Genomic DNA, 25309 nt, shown 5'->3' with positions numbered 1-25309 from the left:
ACAAGTCTCTAAAAAAACACAATTGGCAAACTGGAAAAAAGTACACCGAAGAAAACAAATCCCTTAAAAATACAATTGGCCAATTGAAGAAAGAAGTACAAAAACTAACAGAAGAAAACAATCCATTAAAAACTAGAATTGGACAAATGGAAAGTAATGACTCTATGAAAGAGCAAAAATCAGTGAAACAGAAAAAAAAAAGAAAAAAATGGATGAAAGCATAAAATACCTCATTGGTAAAACAACCAGCCTGGAAAATTGATCCAGGAGAGACAATTTAAAAATCATTGGACTACCTGAAAATCATGATGAAAAAAAGAGCCTGGAAATCTTCCCAGTATCTTTCAGGAAATCATAAAGGAAAACTGCCCAGAAGTCCTAGAACCAGAAGGTAAAATAACCATAGAAAGAATCCACCTCTCAACACCTGAAAGAGATCCCAAATTGACAATGCCAAGAAACATAATAGCAAAACTCCAGAATTACCAGATGAAAGAGAAGGTGCTGCAAGCAGCCAGAAAGAAACAATTTAAATATCATGGAACCACAGTCAGGATTACACAGGACCTTGCAGCTTCTACATTAAAAGACCACAGGGCATGGAACATAATATTCCATAAAGGCAAAGGAGCTTGGAGTGCAGCCAAGGATCAACTACCCAGCAAAAATGAGCATGATTTTTCAAGGGAGGAGACGGATATTCAATGAAATAGGGGGCTTCCAAATCTTCCTGATAAAAAGACCAGAGCTCAACAAAAAATTTGATCTTCAAGTACAAGATTCAAGAAAGACATAAAAAGGTAAATGGGACAGAAAGATACAAAGTGTTGTTAATAAGGGCGGACTGTTTACATCCCTATAAGGGAAGATGACACTTGCAACTCTTGAGAACTGTATTGTTATTATACCATGTTGAAGGAGTATACATATAAATAGGGTGGATATTAGTTGACTTTGATGTAATGATAAAAAAAATCTAATCAAGTGAGTTAAATGAATCCAAGTAAGTGGATTAGTCTGATCTTAGAAAATTTACTGAGAAAGGAGGAGGCAGGCAAGGGTAAATTACATTACAGGAAAAGACACAAAATCCTATTACAGCAGAGGGAAAGAAGGGAGGGGGGTGAGCATTGTTTAAACCTTGCTCTCAACAGATTTGGCTCAAGAAGGGAATAACATTATCAGTTAAGTATGGAAATCTAACTTGCCCCATAGGCAGTAGGAGGGAAAAGGGGAAAGAAAAGGGAGGGGGGATGGAAGGGAGGGAGGAAAGGGTGGGGGTAAAGGGGAAGAGAGGAGAGAAGGATAATAGAAGGGAGGAGAGACTGAAGGAGGTGGTGGTCAAAAGCAAAGTACTGGTGAGTGGGGGAAGGGAGAGAGGAGAAAGAAAAGCACAAACAGGGGTGGAAAAGGATGGAGAAAAAGACACAGATAGTAACCATAACTGTGAAAGTTGAATCGCTGTCTTTTTTTTCCTCTTCTGTTGAGTTTTGTTTCCTCTTTCTGATGGTTCCTCCCATTGGTTTTAATTTTTACTTACAACTTTACTAATGTGAAAATATGTTTAATAGGAATGTAAATGTATAGCTTATATCAAATTTTGAGCCATCTTGGGAAGGGTGGTGGAGAGGAAGAGGGAGAAAAATTTTAAACTCAAAAGCATATGGAAGTGATTGTTGATAAATCAAAATAAATTAATAAATAAAATATGCTACTGGAAAGAAATAAAGGGGGGCAGCTGGATGGACCAGTGGATAGAGCACTGGCCCTGACGTCAGAAGAACCTGAGTTCAAATGTGACCTCAGACCAAACACTTGACACTTACTAGTTGTGTAGCCCTAGGCAAGTCACTTAACCCCAATTGCCTAAAAGAAAAAAGAAAAAGAAAACATTTATGGGGGCAGCTAGGTGGTGCAGTGGATAGAGTTCCAGCCTTGGAGTCAGGAGGACCTGAGTTCAAATCTGACCTCAGACCCTTAACACTTACTAGCTGTGTGACCCTGGGCAAGTCACTTAACTCCAATTGCCTCACCAAAAAAGAAATAAAGGAATCAGGTTCTTTATTTAAAGAAGACAGTCCTAATTTCCCAGATAGTAACTCACTACTCCCAAGCTGATATATGAGACAGGGAGGAATAGTAGAAAGAGAGACACACCTACACAGAGAGGCAGAGGCAGAGACACAGGCAGATTCAGAGGGAGAGACAGACAGAGACAGAGAAGGATGGGGAAGGAGGAAAGAGAGATAAAGACACACACACAGATAGAGAGAAGAAGAAAGAGAGACAAAGACAGAGAGAGGGAGAGGGAGAGAGACAGAAAGAGATGGAGACAAATACAGAGAGAAGACAAGAAAGACATGGGGTGGGGGAGACACAGAGGGGGAAGAGCCACAGAAGAGAAGATGAAGGGAGAGACAGAGAGACAGACAGCGGGGGTAGGTGAGACACAGAAGGAAGAGAGAGACAGAGAGATGGGAGAGAGAGACACAGAGGGAGAGAGAGTGAGAAGGAGAGACAGAGAGACATACCTACACAAAGATAGAAAAACAGAGTCAGAGACAGATTCAGAGGGGAAAAACCAGAAGAGACAGAGATAGAAACACACCTACAGAGAGAAACACAGAGAGACAGACAGACAGAAAGACAGAGACAGAGACAGAGAGACACACCTACACAGAGATAGAAAAACAGACAGTGACACAGAGACAGATTCAAAGGTAAAAAAACAGATAGAAACAGAGAGGGGGGAGAGACAGAGATAGAGACACACCTACAGAGAGAGACACAGAGAGACAGAGAGACAGAGACAAAGAGACAGAGAGAGAGAGAGCATTTAGCAACTAAGAACATCCAAAGTCTGTAATAATATTGCAGATGCATAAGGTTGTGTTAGGGCAATTAATTGTTCTTTGCATATTAGATATCTACAGCTGTGTTTCCTCTCAGGCCATAGAGATGTGAGACAGCTATACAATAGTTGTCTGATAAAGGAAAGTGTCTGATCTTTTCTAAGTGGTGTACATGGGTACATAGAGTGAGCTTGAGAAATCTTCCCAGAAATCTTCGCTCTTTCAAATACAAACCCTGCAGTTCAAAATTTTTCCAGTGTACGAGGTTTTTCCCTAGACATCCCAAATTTAGCTCCTTTAAGTGGTCAGTCAATCCAGTTGTGTGTCAGTTACTCTAATGGGCACCACAGGTATTGAAAGGGGGAGGGTAGAACAGTTAAGAACAAAATAGCATCCCAGAAATCTTAGTGCATTTTAAGCTTTAATAACTTTAGAAATATAAATGCTACAAACTTACAAAAACCACATTTAAAAGGTTAATTGTTTATATTTTTATAATATCAATGGGACTCTTTAAATTCAACATTACCACTATTTTGTTCTAGACATTGCTATAGTCAATTTTTAAACCTTGTAAAAACTTAATCTATTACTGCTCAGTGACTGAAAGGATTGCATTTATAATCCTAGCCTTAAGACCATGGAAAGAATGAGGTTTTTATCTATACATGGTAATTTTAACATCATGCCACAAGAAAAATTCTAATAGAGCAAGACCAGGTGACTGAGGTGACCAATCAAGAGAAACTCCTTTAGTGAGTCATTGATCTGAAAAAGTATCAACCAGAAACTGTTGTGTGAGCAATGCATAATGACAGACAGCATAAATCAATTTGTCAAAATTTGCCATTTATTATTGAAATTCACAAAATCAAATAAGTAAAAATTTAAATAATTAAACTTTCAAATGACATATTTCATAAATTTTTAGCATTTATACTTCTGACATTATTAAAACTTATAACTGAACTAAGATTTTTGGGACACTCTGCCCACAGTTTACACACATAAGCATAGCAATGAATCAGATCCTTGGGATCATAGATTTAGTGCTGGAGGTACTTTAGAAATCATCTAGTCCAATCCTTCATTTTATGGATGAGGACACTGAGGCGCACAGATTAACCAACTTGCTCAAAATCACAGAGGTAGCAAGTGGCAGAATCAGGATTTAAACTAAAATTCTCTGGCTCCAAATATAACATGCTTTCCACTATAAAATACTTCATGAAATTGACATGTGCAAGACCATTTATTAGCCATCTACTGTTTGCCAACTGAATAATTTGATGGTCTTGACCTAGAAAATTTTGAAAGTATCTTATCAGATACATGGGAAACACACACACACACAAACACATATATACAGACATATATATATATATACATATATATATGTATATATATATACATATATATACATATATATATGACATATATACATACTATATATATGAAACTGTATGCTGGAAAAATATACATATATATGGGAAACAAGATATACATGTGATTAGAGAAAGAATATGAGTTGGAATCAGAAATAAATGAGTTCATATTCCATCTCTGATAGTCAAGAAGCATTTATTAAGCACCTACTATATTCCAGGCTCTGTGCTAAACACAGAGAATACAAAGAAAAGGCAAAACAAAACAAAACAAAGCAGCAACAACAACAACAAAAAACCAGTCCCTGGCCTTGAGAAACTTGTAGTCTAATACTTCTAGCTAAATGACCAAGCCATATGACCAAGCAACAATCTAAGGCTTAGTTTCGTCATCTTTAATCCAGGGATAAGGATGATTGAAGTATCTCCCTCATAGGATTGTTGTGAACATCAAATTAGTTAATGTATATATAGGGTGTCCCACAAGTGTCAGTGCAGTTTTTAGCTTTAATTGTTTAAAACTAGAGTAAGACTTTTGGAATACCCCATGTAACAGATGTTTAGACTGATTTTTCTTGTAGGAATAGAGATCATGATTTTGGTCTACACTAAGCAACCTGGGACTTCTAGCATTTTTCTCCTTTTCCTAACCTGGGAAAAGATGAAAGAAATATCATACAAATTGGATTGGTCTGAGATGGATGAGATTATACTGATCTGCAATCGTCTTTAAATTAGTCTGGAAGAGAGAGGACTTTTGAAGTAGAACAGAGGAAAGAATGCTGAGCAGCAGCAGTGATAATAGCTGAGACTTCCCCTTGTTGGCATCACAGGAGAAGACAAAAGGAAGAGCATGAGAGTAATCAGAAAAATAGGGACGCTACCCCTTATGATGAAGTTCACCTATTGTGGTTTGAGCTTCTGATCATGAGTAAGATGGATGAACTGAACAGTCCCTTTCGGAAGATCAGAAGATTAAGAAGGTTTCACTTTCTCCAATTTCTCTCTTCTTTCCATATGCGTGTTGATTAGAAGGCACCAGAAGAGAAAATTCCAACTCCAGTTGGCTCTAATGGGAGGAGAAAGGCATGGTCTAGGATTCCATTCAATTGCCTTCCTTGGAAGGAGGCAGAGAGGAGTAAGTACTGGTCAGTCAACTTTGCTTTCTACAAGCAACACCTGCAAGTTACATGGATGAAGGGCTTTGCAAACTTTCAGGCATGATATAGATTACTGCCAGTAAGCAGATAGTACACTGAATGGAAAGGTGCGAAATAAATGTGAGATGTGGGCCAGGTGGAGCAGTAGAGACTGACTCAGTTTATTCATCTGAGGGTACAGGATATATAGAGAAAATATAACTTAACTTCAAAGAATCCTTTCCGTGACACACTCCCCGAAACATCTGCTAAGGATGTGACAACATACATTTCCTCATTATCAGAGTTCCTAGATAGGGTTGTAAATTCCAAGGCTTTTTCCTGGTGCCTGTATAGAGGAGTGAATACATAAATCTAAGGTTCAAAGAGTGAGAAGGAATGTCTCAGGAGCCTCCTAGCAGGGGGAAATTTGGAGAGCCCTTCTTCTTAACTGATTGAGCCCTTTGGGTTTAAGCCAAAGGTCAAACTGTCCTGAATCTTAAACCCAGATTGGACTTTTAAGAGTGGCCCTCAACAATAGATGTGAGTTATTATTATTGTTGTTATATGTGAAACTACTACAGAAGACTACAAAGCAAGATGAGATTAAGTGCTAGTTTTTGGTTGGTATGTAAGTGTTACCAAAGAAAAGGATCATTAAAGAATGGGAGGGTAAGCAAATAAAATTTAAAAAATGAATTGAGACTTAATAGAGGTATAGGATTTGTATTCCTAGAAAGGTAGAGTAGTTGTAGGAAGAATAGCATGCCTTATAAAAGTTCATGTCTAAGATTTTTAAAAATGTGCTGGATTTTGTGGTCACATGACCAACAAGATGGAAAACTGAACATTTTCTCCAGTCCCCATTAACTTTTAAAGCAATACAAAACCAAACCAAACCAAAAGAGGAATTATATACTGAAGTTAGAGCAATTACCTCCAAACTCACAGGCCAAGAAACAAGAAGTCTGACATGGAACAGCCTTATGAATTTATATTGGAGAATGTTAAACCTTAATGTGCTCATTTAGCACACCTTCCTGATCAACCTCCATACTCTAGTACGGTACACTAATCAAAATTTTCCTTGGCAACCAACACAGGGATTGTACTAATTCTGAATTCCCTATAGGTTTGCAAAGTGGGTGATACCTCCCACTGGGAGGGACTGGAATGATCTAGGGGAATGGCAGTAGCCTCTAGTGCAATTGGGGGGGGATGTTGAATAAAAATAAAGGGGTGGTGGGAGCATAAGGAAAGAAGAGAAGATAAGAAAATTTTGAAAAACCATTTGTACATGCTTCATTAGTTGTATATCAGAGCTGAAGTAGTAGTGATTATATTATTTTCCAAATAAGCGCACAAAAGGCAAGTTATAACCAACCATTGGTCAAGCCTGGCGAGAAGTCTTAACAAACAAGTGTTGGCAGGCGAATATGTCACACATTGTCAGGAAGTCCGGCATGCATCAGCAGGAATTTGTGCATGTAACGACTTGTTTATGGTACGATACTATACGGTTACATGACACAATATTGTGTCATCAACATTTCAATGAAGGAAAAGAACCCACAAATTTACAATAAATTGTTAAATTTAAGAAATTTTGTTTTTTAAAAATGTATTTTATATATATTTTGAAATGATGCAAATTTTAAAAAGAACATTAAAGAGTTAAAAAGAAAGTAGATTTCCAGGGGAGTGCTTAGTAATTTTATTAAAAGGAGGTGGTAGGCCAAATGTGTTTGAGAACTTCTGCTCTAGACTCTATTGGTATATCCTTTTTCTTGGCCATCCTCTATTCTTTTGGTACAAATAACAGACATTGCTTTTGCTTGAGGAGAGGGAGGAATTGGAGGGAGATACTTCCTTCTGCCTGGGGCTGCCTCTAGGTTAAGGAATACCCTTCTGTTATTTTTGCTCACAGAAAGTGTCTTACTTCTCTTGTCCTTTTGGTACTGAGAAGACATATGGCTATATAGCACTTTTTTTTTAAAGATTAGCTTTTTCTAGATAGCTAGGCAGTGTAAAACATAGAATACTGGACTTGGAGTCCAGAAGATCTGGGTTTATAGTCTGCCTCAGATATTTACTAGCTGTGTGATCCAGGACAAGTAATTTAACATGTCTGTGTTTTAGTGTCCTCATTTGTAAAATGGGAATGCTAATAGCACCTATCTCACAGGGTTGTTGTGAGATCAAATGAGATAAGATATGTAAAGCACTTTGTAAACCTTAAAGTGCTATATAACTGCTAGCTATTATTTTAATAGACTACAAGCTCAATAAGTTAACAATGTGTATGGGAGTTAAGAGAGCAAACATCTTAGGCTGCAGTGAAAGATAGCATTCGTACATTTAAGATTTGTTGCCATCTCCAAGAAAGAGGAATTGTGGGTATTCATTTCTTAGTGTAATATGGGTGAAGTGAGTCATGGGAAGCTAAGTATATGAGAATTGTAAGATTAAAACAAAGTTGTTGTTGTTGTTTAAAGAATGTTTGCTATAAAGGGAATAAAAGGAGACATGGATCTTAAATTAGAACAACTATTCCATATTCTGTCTCTAACTAGTGGTCTGTTCTTCCATTGTTTGGAGGGATGAGTATTGAAAACATAAAATTTCAAAATAAAATTTTAATAGGTTAAAATAGAAAGCATCCTTTAACTTTCCTCTATATATAACTTTTATTCCCCCAGGATTTGTTTGCTACTTGGGATTCTTAATGAGAAATGATTATTTTTCTCTTATTATTATTAAACAATTATTAAATTAGGATTAAAGTTTTCCCTTCCTATTTTCTCATTCAGAAACCAGCCCTATAGGTTACTCAGCCAGTCTCTGAGGACCCTGCAGATAGATGAGATTGTCCAAATCTTCTGGGTACATGCTTCTTGATCTTGGGTGGGACCCTACCCAACTAGGAGACCTTACAAACAGAATCCAGTCTAGACAGGTTCCTTCCCTTGGGAAATAAGCCCATACTTGGAACTTTCCATTAGAATTCATTAGAATTTAGGGTGACCCATCTTATGAAGGGGAAATCCAAGTACAGTAGTCTGGTTAGATATGGATTCTTTTTTTTTCCGGTTTGCTAGAGGTGGCTGAATCTCATAATCAGGTTGCATTCTCAGCAGGAGTAACTAAAGACTTTTTGCCCATCACCTCATTAATATGCCCACCCCCTCAATGATTATTAACCAGAGTTGATTTCCACCCTCAGGAACACCCTCTTTTCCAAAGACATTTAAGCATTTAGTGTTCTCCAGGGGGCATCTTTGGTCATAGAGAGAAACTGCTGATCTCAACTTATTTATTATTTGCTGGCCACAATTAATAAATTGATTAGTAATTAACCAGAAGCTATGTTTCTTGGACTTTTTGTCCATCTCAGTGAATTGTTTTGGTCAAAAAAATAGTCACCTAGGTTAATGATTTATGTGTATATGTGTATATATATTATATATATATATGTATGTATTTGTGTGTGTATGTGTGTATATATGATATATATATTATATATATGTAATAATGCAATTGTTTTGCATTTTTTATTTCCTCAGGGAGGTCACTGAAACAAAACAAAACAAAACATGCTGCTATGTTTGTTTGCCTATTGATTAGTTAATGTTATAGCCCTCTGGGCAAAATAAATTTCCCAGAGATATCCAAGCAGAGTGGGTAGAAGCATAGCTGATAGAATGCTAAACTTGGGGTCAGAAAGACCTGAGTCCAAGTCTTGATCAAATGCTTACTAGTTGTATGCCTTGGACAACTCATTTAACCAATCTAAGCCTCAGTTTCCATATTTGTTAAATGAAGGAGCTGGGCTAGATGGCCTCTGAGGTCCCTTCTAGCTCTAGGTCTCTGATGCTGTGATTCTATGATTCTAATTAGATACTTGATAAGATAATAAAATTGTTCCTTTTTTGGGTCATGGACATGGGAGTTCTGGGGTCATAAACTAGAAAAAGATATGGAAAACGGTCTGGAGCTTAGAAAGAAAATAGCTAGGAGCTCTTAACTTTTTTCTTTGCATCAAAAATAAAAGCCATTTCCTGAACTAAGCTTGTTATTGTATTGTAACATTTCACTCACAGGACTTTCCAGTTAACTAGCCTGCCCGTTGTTCCCATAATTCAACATTTCATTTTCTGCTACCATGTCTTGGAATTCATTCCTTTTTCACCTGCACCTCTTAAAATGCCTAACTTCCACCTTCTGGAGGAAGCCTTTCCTGATCACCCTGTTTATTAATATTCTCTTTTTCTTCCTTCAGTTGCCATGTACATTCCTTTCTGTGTACAAAGTATTCTGCTGGTATCCCATCCTTGAGGGATACTGCTGTTTTTCTTCTCTTTATGTCCAGTGCCTCACATATTATAAGCTATTTACCAATTCATGTCAGATTGGATTGAATTGTTATAATGAATATTGTAATAGAGTTATCTTTTCCACATTGTGACTTTCCCCATCTCAGTTTCAGTACATCACAGGTCACCATAAGAAATGAAATTAGAGTTCTTTGGAAGTTTTGTGGAAGCTACAGATGACACGTGGAGGCCAGCAGATGACACAGAAAAAGTTAAGAAACTCAGAAATCCATAAAATATATCTATAGTGTTGTATAATATCAACATAATTTATCTTTTAATACCATAATAATTCATACTTATTCTCTGGTATGAAGGGTGGGCCAAAACATTTTATGTGGATTTTTCAGATTGTGGGGTCACTGCACCCCGACCCCCTGTGATGTGGAAGGGATAACTGTAAGACAAAAAATGAGAGGCATCATGGTGCAGTTAAACCAACAACATCACTGGATGAGGAAGTCAGGAGACCTGGGTTCTAGTCCCAGATAGTCTTTAAACTTCAGTGGTTGAGTCATATCAGTCCTATGGGCCAGTTCTTGAATCTACAAAATGAGGGAGTTGGACCCGAAGGTGTGTCATATGGTAGAGGGATTAGGTTTGTTCAGTTTGGTCTTTGAGATTTCATCCAAGTTCAGCAAAGTCAAAGAAGCAAATTTAAGCATGATGATAGGAAACAGAAAACAACTTTTGACCAATTTAAGCTTTTTCCTAAAGTGGAATGCTATCTCAAGAGATGGCAAGTTCTCTATTGTTGGAGATCTAGCAGAGGCTGGGTGACCACTTGTCAAGTATGTTGTACTAAGGATTCCTGCTGGAGAAAGGCTGAAAAAATTGTGATAGATGAATGAAACAGAATATTGTTTAGGGAAAAATGACAAAGATGAGGAATTCAGAGAAACATGGGGAGATTTGTATGAATTGATACAGAGGGGGGAAAAAGCAGAAGTAAGAGAGCAATATTTGCCATTACCATAAAATGTAAATTAAAAATCTCATAAAAGAAATTGAACTCTGAGTAATGGAAAAACCAATCGAGGTCCTAGAGAGATTTCAAAATATAATTTCTCCCTCAGAGAAGTAAAATAGGGGTCTTCATAACAGAAGACCATCTACATGATTAAATAAAGCTTCTGTATTAGATATTTTAACCTGATTATTTTTCTTTGTCACAAGGGTTGCAATCTTAACAGTTGTAATAAATGTCTATAATATAAACAAAAGAAATCAGTAAAACAGTTTTAAAAAGAGTAAGCTGTTAAATCTTTTGAATTGGGGGATATGAATAAGGCAGGAGAAAGAATGAGATCATGAGATATAGACTTGAAGAACAGAGATGAGAGGTATTTAAGATTTTTGGTAATTTTGGGGTATATTCAAGATCCTGTCTCTAGGCCTCTACTGAACCTGAGAAGGCAGCTCTGCCACCTGCATACTGCAGAGGGAGCAGAGGAAGTAGAAAGGGGAAATAGACTACTTGTTGGTAGACTTAATAACATCTGGTGGCCAAATAGTTTATTATGCCCCCTCAACTGGTTAATTTACTGAACAAATCAGAGACAGCGCACAACTTTCAGCAAAAGGTGGCAGCATAGGAAAGTGTTTGGTGTGGGTGGATAGAATTCTGGCAGCACCACCATTCTATTACCCACCACCGAAAGCAGCTATCACTCAAGAAATGGGCAGTAAACTCTCACATTTATTTGCTTTATTAATAAGATGAGAACAGATAAACGATTACTACATTTTTTCTAAAGCTTTACTCTGGGGAGAGAGAAGGAGCTGAATGTTCAACATAGTTCATGATTTAATAACCATTTTAATGACCACATTAGTATTATATAAGCTGAGTTTTCCAGTGCATGAATTCCAATTTTCTTTTTCTTTAAGTCAGTTGTGTTGCCAGGAGTTAGAGTTAGGAATACCCATGACATGTTTTTGCAGCAAGAAGAAGACCCTAGTTCTGTGATTCCAGGCCTGTGGCTACAAAGTGGGTGGGTTCTTGATCTTTCCTAGTAGTACTATATGGTAGTACCATATGAGAGTATAGCTCAAGGTAGTTTCCTGATACTTGATAGAGTGGGTATGCCTTTGTGTGGTACTTTTTCTTATGGTAGGTTTGGACATGTTTCTTGGAGTTTCAAGGAGGATGGGTGATTGGGGATGAATTGGTTATGTGGAGTCTTGCTAAGAAGCTACTCTGTTGTGTTAGACATATAAGAGGAAATCTTTACTAGAGACTTGACTTTTTGCCTTTTTCATTGTTTTGAGCATAGGTCAGAATACAAAGAACTTCCAGCTTCGGGCAGAGACTGGACAACCACTTACTGGGACTGAAAATTTGGCTCCCAGAGTTAGAGGAACAATTTAAGCTATGATATGAGGAACAAAAGATCTGCATCTTACTTTCTTTTATTACTGAATATTGTTCAGATTGTGTAGTTCTCCAGTGCCTTTCATTATTGGAATAGTCCATATCCTCAGTGCAGTATCATAAGATTTGACTCCTGGATTGATCTTTGAGATGCAAAAGTAACTTAATTGAGGACTATCTGCCTTAACAAACCCAAGTATTTTTCCCCCTTTTAATCACAAGGTGGTGCTGTAAACCAGGAGGATTCCAGAGGCTCTTGGAGGAAGGTGGGACTTACCAGAGGGAAAAGGGGAAATTAATCAAGTACTTATAGGTTACTATAAGTCCTCTAGGTTGTGTGTTCACCTTCTATGAGGTGGAATAAAAATTGTTCTATACCCAATATATACATTGTTACTTTGAGTGGTTCTATGAGATTTGGGAAATCTTTTCCCCAAATCCATGGATACCTAGACCTACTCAATTTCCCATTGGTGGGGAATATTGACTGATTTCTCCAAAGTGAACTTATTAATTTTCCTCAAAACCTGCTCCTCTTCTTGACGGCTGCTCTTTCCACTTAGTGTCACCACTCATGTAGACATGAATGCTTGAAAAAAAAATCAGAATTATTTCTGACTTTTTTCTCCATCTTCCACAACTGTTTTGAATTCCTTCCATGTCTGCTTATCAGAATCACAGAACTTCAGGAATTGGAAAGGCTTCAGATGTTATCTATTTCACCTTATTCATTAGCTGGGATCCCCTCAATAATTTCTATGGCAAGTTATGATCCACCCTCTACTCAGAGCTCCACTGGGGGGAAAGCAAGTCCTGTGGAATGGACAAGCTGTCCATTCCATTTTTGGATAGATCTAATTATTAGGAAATCTAATGATTTCTTTTACTGAGCCAAATCTGATTCTTTGTAACTTTTACTCTTGGGAGATTTGTAATCTGGGGCCAAGAAAAAGGGTAATCCCTTTTCTGCATGATAGTCCTAAAATATCATATCATGATAGTCCTAAAATGCTTGAAGCAAAAAATGTATTTGATACTTTCCAATTATAGATTTCTAATGGCATGTGGCCAGGATGTCTTATGGCCTAGGGCATACCAAATGGCCCAGATACCACAGATGTCATTCACTGTGACTATTTTTAGCATTCATCAGCTAGCTTGGCAACTGGGTGGCATAATCAATTGTGTGCTGGCCTAGAATCAGGAGAACTCATCTTCCTGAGTTCAGATCTGGTCTCAGACACTCACTAGCTGTGTGATCCCGGGGAAGTCATTTAACCCTTTTTGCCTCAGTTTTCTCATTTGTAAAATGAGCTGGAGAAGGAAATGGCAAGCCACTCCAGTATCCTTGTCAAGAAAACCCCAAATGGGGTCACAAAGAATTGGATATGACTGAAAAACCACTCAACAACAACAACAACAACAACAACAAATCTGCTAGTTTTTGTGGAGAAAGTTAGTATACCAGTAACCGGTAAAACTCTGTTTACCCTTTAGTAATAGACAATCCAGTTTACAATTGCTGGGAGGCATTGCTCTCTAATATCATAATATGATTTTTGGTAGGATTTGGTTGATTTTAAATGGTGTAGTTTCTAGGTAGTTTTGCAATTAAAAAAAAAGTAGCTTACCTAAATAGAGGAAAGGAGGAAAAGCCAACAATTCAATTCAACAAATATTTGTTAAGCACTTATGTGCAAGGTATTCTGGGATACAAAGACAAGAAAATAAATCATCTCTCCCCTATAGGAACTTACATTCTTGTGGGAGAACAGCACATCATATACATATATAAATAAACATAAAAGTCTATATAAAATGGAATGGAGCCTTGGAACATGTCCATATCACCTAATATGGAGGCACTCTGCTTTTCTATCTTCTCCTACCCTATTGGTAGGAATAGCCTTCTTTGACTGAGTATATGTGAAACACGCTTTATTTTTAAAACTGCCAAATTAGGCTAATCTCATTCTTTTTCTTATGTATTCTTTCCTGCTGAGTTCAGAGAGTGAAGATCATAGTTCCTCTGTAGCACAGCTTCATGAACTGGACTGGTGAGGGGGAAGGAGTGATCCCTCTCTCATTTTAGGTCCTTTGGCTAGCGGAGTTTCTGTTTCTTTTCTATTTTTTTTTGTCCTCAGTTTTAGATGCAGGCAATAATCTACACCAGATAACAGGAGTTGGAGCCATAGTTTCCTTGAAGCTAGTATTACAGGTGGGATGTTAGAGCCAGCCAGCCCAGCTGGGAAGCCCTGAGAAGTGTTCCTGAGACTCAAGCTCAAGGGAATTTTGGATTTGGACTTGGAACTGTCATATATAGGAACTGAGCTAAGCTTTGAACCTAATCTTTTTCCCTTCCCCAGAGACATGAGGTGAGATGCAGTGGGGGCAGATTATGTCCTACCTGTGTCGGGGAATTTGTATATTTCTTATTTACCTTTCAGGTAAATGGTCTTTTGTAAAAGCTAATGTGACTATTAAGTGGATAGATTATTAGCTCTTTGAAGGAAGGGTCTGTCTTTTACTTCTATTTATATCCCCAGTGTTTATCACAGCACCTGGCACATAGTAGGTGCTTAATACATATTTATTGATTGATTGAAATGGAACTGGGGTATAGGGGACTTCCCTACACTTGAAGGAACATCTTTGGTGGGGGCTGAAGCCAATGGCAAAGAGCCTAGACATCCCTAAATGCCCTTAAACGGTACCAGAGAACCCTGGGGGAGGAGTGAGATGTGTTACACGCATAAAACACTTTGCAAACCTTAAAACACTATATAAATGTTAGCCATTATATCCTTCCAAAGCTATATTCTAATAGAATCACGTCCTATCAAGTTGTTGTTTTTGATACTGGTTAGGTCTAGTGTACTTCTTTGGGTTAAATTCTCTAGGTCATCTCATTTATTACTCATGCTCTGCACATATGTCTAGAGTCATTCTATAGCCATGGGTTTTTATTACTGAGTTTTTTTCTGGGAGAACATCTGTGAATTGCTAGTCCTTTGCACTGCTATTCTTTCTGTATAATCCCTTCCCCTTTCTTTGGCACCTGTCTTGATAAAGGTTTGTGAGTAGTCTGTCTCCTCTACTTTAGGTTTAAAACCCCTTTGATAAGATCATGAAGTCTCTAGGACTTTGTTGAATCTGACTGAGACCCACAATTCCTATATTTTATACCACAGTACAAGAGCAGCTAGGAGGAACAATGGACAGAGTGCTGGGTCTGGAGTCAGGAAGACCTCAGTTCAAATGTGACCTCAGATATTTACTGGCTGTGGAACCCTGGGCAAGTCACACAAACTCTGTTTGCCTTAGTTTCTTCATTGGAGAAGAAAATGGCAAACCATTCCAGTCTCTTTGTCAAAAAAAACCCTAAATGGGGTCACAAAGAGTTGGACAAATGAAAAGACTGAACAATAGAAATTCAAATTTTCCTCTAAGACATGATATTCTAAATCAGGTATTAGCCTCTCAAACCTGCTTTTTCTTGCTAGAGTCTTTATATTTCATCAGCAGCAATAGTGAAAACTCTGCCTGTGCACCTAAGTACTTCAGAGTCTTGTCCAGAGCTTCATAATCTCTACCAGTACTTCAGCTGGCATAATTTGTCCCCAGGCAGATCAATAGCAGTTGGTAGCAGTCATTAGATTTGACAAGCATCATGAGACAGTATACACGTGTCAGAAAGAGTGCCTACCCTCTACTTATTGCATCAGTGTGACACAGGACTGCTTAAATAACCCTTGGCAGGGAGTCACTACCCACATGATTCATTTCTTTTTCCTCTTCCTAGTTCTGGATGGCTTCTTTCCTGTTGTCACCTGTGCACTCATCATTTATCAATGAAGGTGCTCCCTTCTAAGAGAATATATTTTTATCACCTACAGAAAGTGCTTTGAAGCTATTATGTAGATTTGCATGTTTATTAGTCCTTTTCTGATATTCCCTAATTTCTCGACACAGGTTAGCATCTCTGCCTCTAGATTATTTTTCTTCTTTGATTTTTACTTATTGTTTCCAGTTCTAAATCTATGATTTCATTGAGTCTATCATGTGCTTCCCCTATTCTTTCAAGTGATACTTTGTTCTGCTTGACAACCTGGAGATCAGAGATGTTCCACCTGTCATTTTGCCTTCTCTTAAGTAGAAAAAACAGCCTGCACTTTGTGCACATGTAGCTTCTGCTATTTGGTACTGGCTGAAACACCTGCATAGCACAGCCTCTGAGGGCCCCTGGAAAATTTCCCTTGTCTTCATTCTTCATTTTTTGCTATGGCCACCATGCCAACATTTTTTATTTATACCATTGATGAGCTCTAATGAACCACATTAGGCAATGTATGGCATTAAAACATACTGTAATAATGTCTCCATTCCTCTGGCTCACAATATATGTCCCCTCTATTTCTCAACAGATCCAATAAAAGAAAGCCCCCTTCTCATTATAAATGCTGTTTGTGACCCTACTATTTGATCACAGTGCGGTTATTTCCTGTAGTAAATTTATGTATTCATTTATTTTACTATCATAGAAGTTGCATTTGTCATGCTTGGTTGTGATTATCTTTAATGTACAGAAAGAAGAGGACTTCTACCTGAAGTATTAGAAACTTTCTGAATTTGGAATAAATAATTCTTTTTAAAATTTATTTTATTAATTTATTTTGAGTTATCAACAATCACTTCCATAAGCTTTTGAGTTTTAAATTTTTCTCCCCACCTCCCTCCCCAAGATGGCATGCAATCTGATATAGGCTGTACATATACATTCCTATTAAACATAGGAATAAATAATTCTTCTTAAAATTAAAAGCTCCTGCTAACTTGTCAAATTTCCTTCTGCTTCCCAAGAATGAGATTTCTCATCTTTCATGGTAGAGAGGGAGAGAGTGAGGGAGCAGGAAGAGAGAGAAGAGAGGTAGGGAGGGAGAAAGAGAGGGAAAGAAAAAAAGAGAGGGGAGAGACAGAGAGACAGAGCAACAGTGACAGAGACAGGACAGAGACAGACACAGAGAGACAAGACAGAAAGACAGTGACAGAAACAGAAGGACAGACACAGCAAGAGATAGATCCAGAGAAAAGATAGAGACAGAGACAGACTTTCACAAGAGTTTCAGAATTAGTTTCTATCAAGGGAAAAGACTTTCTAGAAATCAGTAAAACATTAGCAATTTTCTGGGTCATCCATCTCTTCTTATAATGTCACAGACATACTTAAAGAAATCATTCTGGGTTCACATCTGCTTATTTCAACAAAGATCCATGAAGCGGCTACTATATGCAAGACACTGTGGGGTAGTATGGATACAAAGGTGAAATAACAACAGACCTTGTATCCACAATCTAATAGGGAGATAAGACTTGTGGTAATGAGCTTAAAAGTAGTAAGAACAGAGAAGAGGAATGAAGATAATTCAGTAGTGGTATCACTTCTAGCTGAAAAACTTGAAGAAGGAGGGGTACCTCAGTTAAGACTTACAGGAAGATATTTTAACAAAGACATGGAGAGAGTGCATTTCAGGCTGAGGGGATGACTTCCACAAATGTAAGAAGCTGGAGAGGGCAGACTGAGAATAGGGAGGTAGTTAGTCCTGTTTTAGGGTAGCGAGGTGATGCAGTGGATAGAACACTGGGCTTGTAGTTGAGAAGACTCCTCTTTCTGAGTTGAAATCTAGTCCCAGACACTTACTAGCTGTATGACTCTGGGCAAATTACTTAACTTTCTTTGCCTTGTTTTCCTCATCTGTAAAATGAGCTGGAAAAGGAAATGCCAAACCACTCCAGTATCTGCCAAGAAAACCCCAAATGGCGTCATGAAGAGTCTGAAATGACTGAACAACACATCCTGTTTTGCTGAATGTTGACATACATAAAGGAGAGTAGCATAATCAAAACTGGAGTCAAATTATGGAGGGCCTTGAATGACTGTTTAACAAGTTAGTGTTTTCACTCTATAGCTACTAAATGGTTTGGAGCAGAGGTATAATATGATATAATGAAAGTCAATGGATTGGGAGTCAGGAGACTAGAGTCAAGTTCTGGTTAGGCCATTGACCAGCTTTGGGACCATCTATCTTATATTTTCTGAGCATCAGTTTCCCCTCTATAAAAGTTTGGAATAGGTGACCTTGAATGTCTCTTCCACACATTCATTGACAACACTCAATGAAGAATATGTTATCAAATTTACATATTAGTAAAATTATGTTGATAGTGTATGAAAGATGAATGAGAGAATGAATAGACTGGAGGCAGAGAGATCAGTTAAGAGGCCTTCAGAATGTTATCAGTAAGAGGTTTATTTATCTTCCACTCTGTCCCAACATAAACCTTCCATTCCAGCCAGGCTACTATCATTGTCTCAACCTCTCTGCTCCCTTATAAAGGGTGTTCACACCAGAACTAAACCTTGATTAGAGAAGCACTGAATTTGGAGTCAGGAAGACATGAGATCAACTTCTGCCTCAGACATTTACTAGTTATGTGACCCTGGGCAAGTTACAACCTCTCTAGCTCTGTTCCCTTTAATGAGACATTTGGACTTTCTAATCTTCCAACTCCCAATCTATGGTTCTGCTTCCCTGGGCAAATAACTTAAACTCTTGGAGACTCAGTTGCTTTATCTGCCAAAGAAGGATTATAAAAATACCTACTTTGCAGGGTTGTTAACAAGGCTTAAATGATACAATATATTTAAAGTTCTTTGTAAAGCTTAAAGTGTATAAAAGCATGAGTTATTATTATTATGGCATCCTTTCCCCATCTGAAACTTCCTTATACCATTTCTTGCTAGCTATTTAAATTTACCCATCACAATGAACAAGTTCAAGTACCATGACATTCCTCCAACCTTCCCCTACTACTCCAGTCCACACCCCTTTCCATAATAATAATAGACAGCATTTATACAGCATTTTAAAATTTGCAAAGTGAATTTATGTTACTTTATCGGATCCCAACAACCCTGTGGGGAAGGTGCTATTATTGTCCCCATTTTACTGATAAAGAAACGAATGCTAGAAAAGGTTTAATGGTTTTTCCAGGGCCCCACAGCTAATAAGTATCAGAGGCAAGATTTGAACCAGGCCTTCCTGACACTAAGTCTGGCAATCTTACCCACTGTACTACCTAGCTGTCTAATAATGACTGATGCATCATCTTTTGTATGCATTCTGGCATTTATCACATTCTGTGTGGAAATCTTACTTATTTCATATGTGTATGTTGTATCTTCTTGTGAGACTTTAACTCCTGGAAAGCAGGTATCATATCAAATCTTGATATACATATGTCTACATGAATATATATATATATTATGCAAATATACATATATGTATATATATAAGTTCAGGGAAGAAAAAAAATTTAGTCACCCAATTAAAACAGAGCCTCCTATAATGCATTTCCATTGAAACTTTATTAAAATGCATTTGCCACATAGGATGCTACATTTAGTTCTAAGCTGTATATCAGTTAAAATATACATAAATATATGCATATGTATCGGTGTATTTATATATTATGTATAATATGTTTAATGAATATTATTTTTGTCTATATATTATGTATCTATATGGTCCCAAACTCTCATTTTGCAGAAAAAAATAGAAACAGAGAAGGTATGACTTGCTCAGGGTCACATAGCTAGTAAGTGTCTCAGGCAGGATTTGATTTCAGGTCTTCCTGACTTCAAGTCCAGTGCTTCTCATGACTATACATACACACATACATGCATACAAACATACATACATATGCACACAAATATATACATATATGAATATATAAATAAATATGTATGAATATGTATATATGCACATGTATATACACATATCTCATAAATATATTATACATAATATAAATACGAAGTAATGTAATACATACAATAACAAAATATATATTCTTTATATACTATGTATAGTATATTATATTTGTACAATATATACTATATGTACAATATATTATATAATATATGCACCGTATATGTATATATACTGTGTGTATTGTTTATAATATAGTATGTTATATATAAATATAATATATTATATAATATTGTACTTAACATCCCTTCCATCAGTAAATCTATGATCTGATATGAATACATAGGCTCACTGTATAGATCTTATACTTAGAGCTCAAAGGACCTCAGCCTAGGGTGATTAAGTGCCTTGCCCAAGGTCCTATAGGTTGCAAATATCAGAGATGGGATTTGAATTCAGGTCTTTTGGTCCCAGAAACTCCATTCTTTTCCACTGTATGAGAATCTGCATATATTCTTAGCATAAATGCTCTATGTGACTATACAGAAAGGTATTTCATAGACTTTTTTTGAAATGCTAAGAAAAAGGCTATTTTATATAGTGTATTTAAGTAGAGATAGAAAGTTCATCAACAATACCAAAGTGATGGATTCCCCTCAATATTACTGATATTCTACAAACTTCAGTGCACAGTACCTGTCAACTTCTCCATCTGTACCACAGACATATTTTTCTGTCCTTCACACCATCCATCCCTTGAGATGCCTTTTAATATGCAGAGATCTGAAAAAACAACAACCCCAAAATGTACCAGTACTTTCCTTTAAATGTCATCTCATAAAGACAGGCAACACAGAACCTTTTTCAAGAGATAGTCTACTTGAATATTCTCTTTACAGATGCCCCAAACCTTCTTTTCATCACAACTGCTGACAGTCACACCAATTCAGCTTCCATTTCTTCCTCAGGACATCACTTGTTCCCCAGGTAAAGGAGCAACATGTTGGCAAAATGTTACAGACAGAAGAACTAATTTGGTGCTCACCCAAACCTCACAGTCAAATACCATTGCAAGAAATTTTTCTCTTTGGGGCAGTGAGGTGACATAGTAGACAGAGCACCACCTCTGGAGTCAGGAGAATTTGAGTTAAAATCCAGCCTCAGACACTTACTAGCTGTGTGACTCTGGGCAAGTCGAGAGAGAGAGAGAGAGAGAGAGAGAGAGAGAGAGACGGAGAGAGAGAGAGAGAGAGAGAGAGAGAGAGAGAGAGAGAGAGAGAGAGAGAGAGAGACAGACAGACAGAGAGAGAGAGACAGAGAGAGAGACAGAGAGAGACAGAGAGACAGAGACAGAGACAGAGAGACAGAGAGAGAGAGACAGAGAGACAGAGAGAGAGAGAGACAGAGAGAGAGAGAGACACACACACACAGACACAGAGACACAGAGACACAGAGAGAGAGATTTTCTTCATTGTCTTTGAATTTTGTGATTGATGTTTGCAATGAAATAGTGAGGGACAAAAACATCCTGAAAGAAGGAATGGAAAAGAAACACTTTTCTGAAAATGTGATAGTTGGATTCTTTCTCCAGACTTCTGTGAGTCACTAAATTCTCACAACTGCATTTCATCATGTCCTTTTATCTATTTCTAAAGCAATGGGGTGAGGAACAATAGAGCAAAATAACAAAGACAGAAATCAGGAAAATTTATTTCCAACTTTTTCCCTTCTCACCCTTATTTGCTTTTTGAAAACCATCTGCCAACAAGTCTCCTTTTTACCTATTTTCCATTATAGGTCTGTTTGAGAGATATTATTCATGTCATGCAGAACCTTTAATTAACTGGGAATTTGTAGAGATACATATTTTTCCCTCTTTCTTAAATCCAATAGTTGTCAGGACATACGTCGGGGGGGGGTGAACAAACTAGTATAGATTTGATAAAAGCCTTTAGAGTTCCATGACATTAGTAAGTTTTCAGACAACAGTGTTATTGAGTAAATTACCTAATTGTGTGTCTTTACCCATCAAAGCCTCACTTTGGGCACAGTCAAAATAAGACAGAAACTTCAAATGACTTTCTGTTTACTAATACCTCTTGTGACTAGAAGCAAGTGACTAGTGCATGACTATGTATTTATTGGAAGTTCATGGAATGTGGGTTAACAATAACTTTGGTATCAATGGGTACTAGAAGCCAAAGGCAAGTTCTCTCTGCCCAGTTGGCCATCATGCTATAGCATCCTGGGATCACAGAGGATAATGACTGTTAAAACATGGTAATACATTTCAATGCTTTCACCAAACGCCCATGAAGCCATGAATTGAATTCAAAGAGAGTTAAAGGAAGAGGGTGGAGGATCTTCTGAATCCCAAAATCCAAGACACACATTGGTTATACCAGTGGAATAGAGCTATGATCCAGTCAACTATACTCTGAATATATCATACTTCCTGCCTCACAGTAAGATTTCATAATATTGTAGAACCTTCCCCTTGCCCCCATCTTACCACTCGTTATTTATAGTACTGGTGTCAATAAACAAGACTATCTCCTATGTTAGAGACGGAGTCAAAGCAAGTGTTTACTCGGTTTCCAGAGAGTAGAATTCCCCTCAGAATTCTAGGGATAATGCTGAGAGTCTAGAACTTCTAGTACTGTAATTTAAAAACCCCCATCTAATTTCCAATATCAACCAAACAGGTGATATGAACTAATTTTTACAAAAAAAAAAATTATTGAAAAGGCATGGCATTTTTGATAGTCACAAAATAACCCTCTCCAGAACAGGGGTACATTCTCCCTTTGTATACACACAAGGTGAAAACATAGTCAGACATGTGTGGAGAACACAAGAGGCTGAGGTGTAACATATCTTCTGAGCCTGGGAATTCTTTTTTCCCTTTGAGGAGTCTCTATAGGTTTACTTTGGATCATGGTGTTAACAATGAATGAGGCAGTCTTGTGCTCAGCTGGGCTGACTTATTGCTGGGCTTGGCCTTTTAGCAGATAAGTCAATCAAACCACAGCTCAGTCACAGGTCACTCTGTTTCCCTGGCTCATTATTGCTAAGTATTCTGGTAACCAGCAGGAATTTTGTGATGGATCACCTACTCTCACCAGTTGCTTGGGTACTCCCCTCTTAGAATACTTATCCACCTAATATCAGGAAATAATAAGTTCAAGAGAAACAGAGACACTATGTGTTGTTCACAGACACACATGGTGACTGGCTGGAGACAGGTCATCTGATGATCTTCCTAAAATCCAACACTCAAAGCAATTCTTGCTTCCTTCGCTTCCAGGAAGGAATACGCACATGCGCGCACACACACACACACACACACACACACACACACACACACACACACACAAGCTTAAGGAGGGACAGATCAATCCTTTTTGTATTTGAGCTCAGTTCTGGCACTGTGCCTTCTGAGTCATCAGTCCTTCTAGCTTTGAAGCCAATTAGAGGGTTTTTCCTCACCACACAATAGAGAGCCCTGAGTCATAGTGCACAACGCTAACTTCTGAAGTTCCATGTGTTAGATGGGCAGTATGCAATTTACAACAGCAAATAAATATAGTAACCTTAAACTTGACAAGTGTAAAGACTTAAGGGCATAAGAATACATTATCTGGTAAAAAGTGTTGGAAAACTGGAAAATAGTGTGGCAGAAATTGGGCATAGACCAATATCTTACACCATTTACCAAGATAAAGTAAAAATGGGTGTATGACCTAGATATAAAGAGACATATCACAAAAAATGTGAACATATTACTTATCAGACTTATGGATAGGTACACTATTAGTAAACAAGAGATAGAGAGCAGAGTGAGGTATAAAATAGATAATTTTTATTACATTAAATTAAAAAGGTTTTGTACAAATAAAACAAATGTAGCCAAGATCAGAAAGAAAGCAGAAAATTGGGGAAAGATTTTTATAGATTATTTCTCAGATAAAGATCTCATATCTCAAATATATAAAGAATTTTGTCAATTCTATAAGAATATGAATCATTCCCCAGTTGATAAATGGTCAAAGAATATGAATAGGTATTTTTCTGATGAAGAAATCAAAACAATTTATAGTCATATGAAAAAATGCTGTAAATAATTATGGATAGAGAAATACAAATTAAAACAAAGTTGAAATATTATTTATATGTATCAGATTGGCTAAAATGATTGAAGGAGAAAGTGACAAATGTTGGAGGAAATGTGGAAAAATTGGGACATTAATTCATTGTTGGTGGAATTGTGAACTGATTCAACCATTCAATAGAGCAATTTGGAACTATGCCCAAATGGCTATAAAACCATGCATACCCTTAGACCTAGTAATACTACTACTAGGTCTGTATCCCAAAAGAGATAAAAAAAGAAAAAGAATTTTATATTACAAAAATATTTATAGTAGCTCTTTTCTGAGGGTAAAGAATTAGAAATTGAGGGGATGCCCATCAATTGGGGAATGGCTGAACAAGTTGTGGTATGTGATTATGATGAAATGCTATCATACTATAACAAATGATGAGCAGAATGCTCTCAGAAAAAAAAAACCTGGAAAGACTTGCATAGGTGAACATAAAGTGAAAGGTACTGGATACAAAGTAACAGCAATATTGTAAAATGATCAGCCATGAATGACTTAACTGTTCTCACAATACAACAATCCAAGACAACTCTGAAGGACCTTAGGATGAAAAATGCTATCCATTCATCCCCAGAGAAAGAACTGATGGTGTCTGAATATAGATTGAAGCATACTTTTTTTAATCTTATTTTTCTTGAGTTTTTTTTTTGTCTATGTTTTCTTTCACTTAATAAATTCTTGATTGATTGACCCCAGGGAAGTTTCTTAGATTAAAAATTATTTATTAGCAGTCTATCTGAATTGATTGAGGAAATTGACAAACCAGATATTCACTGCAAATCTCCCCAAAATCCAAGCTGTATTACAAAATATTGTATTGCAGTGGGCAATGTTGATTCAAAGAGATGTATAGGCAGATGTATAGATCTTAGCATAGGTCTCACTCCTTTCCCTTTGCTTAAGTTAAAAAAAAATCCTTTTTATCAAAGCTCCTTAACAACATCATTTGAAAAAACCAAAAAACTATGACTATACTTCCTTAGATATAGTCCCTAAACTCTGTGGAATCTCAGATAGCTTGTTTATAATCCGAAGGATATTTGTCTGAACAAGTGTCCCTTTTCTAACCAGCAATGCAGGAAAAAAACAAAGAAGAGTTTAAAAGATTCCATAAAACATTCAATGATGGATCTTAAATAGAAATAATCAATCTAAGCTTGTGCATCGGGCATATGTTTCTTTGCCCAAGAGATAACTGAAAGAAACAACTTGATTCTTCACTCTTGTCTGTTGAAGCAGCTAAACACAGTATCTCCC

At 37.2% G+C, this 25309-nt stretch overlaps 1 long non-coding RNA gene across 1 annotated transcript in view; it reads right to left on the bottom strand.

Moving 5' to 3' along the window:
* Positions 1–22458, bottom strand: part of LOC144457918 (uncharacterized) — a 55270-nt gene extending 32812 nt beyond the window's left edge. Inside the window, exons 1-2 of the long non-coding RNA XR_013487521.1 lie at positions 22402–22458; positions 20586–20672 (exon numbers count right to left, since the gene is read on the bottom strand). This is a non-coding gene — a long non-coding RNA (uncharacterized LOC144457918). The remainder of the gene's footprint in view (positions 1–20585; positions 20673–22401) is intronic.
* Positions 22459–25309: the final 2851 nt, after the last annotated feature.

The sequence above is a fragment of the Phascolarctos cinereus genome, unplaced genomic scaffold (genome assembly GCF_003287225.1).
Source record: "Phascolarctos cinereus isolate Bilbo 61053 unplaced genomic scaffold, phaCin_HiC Scaffold_5;HRSCAF=322, whole genome shotgun sequence".
NCBI classification, from domain to species: domain Eukaryota; kingdom Metazoa; phylum Chordata; class Mammalia; order Diprotodontia; family Phascolarctidae; genus Phascolarctos; species Phascolarctos cinereus.
This window is presented reverse-complemented; position numbering and strand designations above follow the sequence as displayed.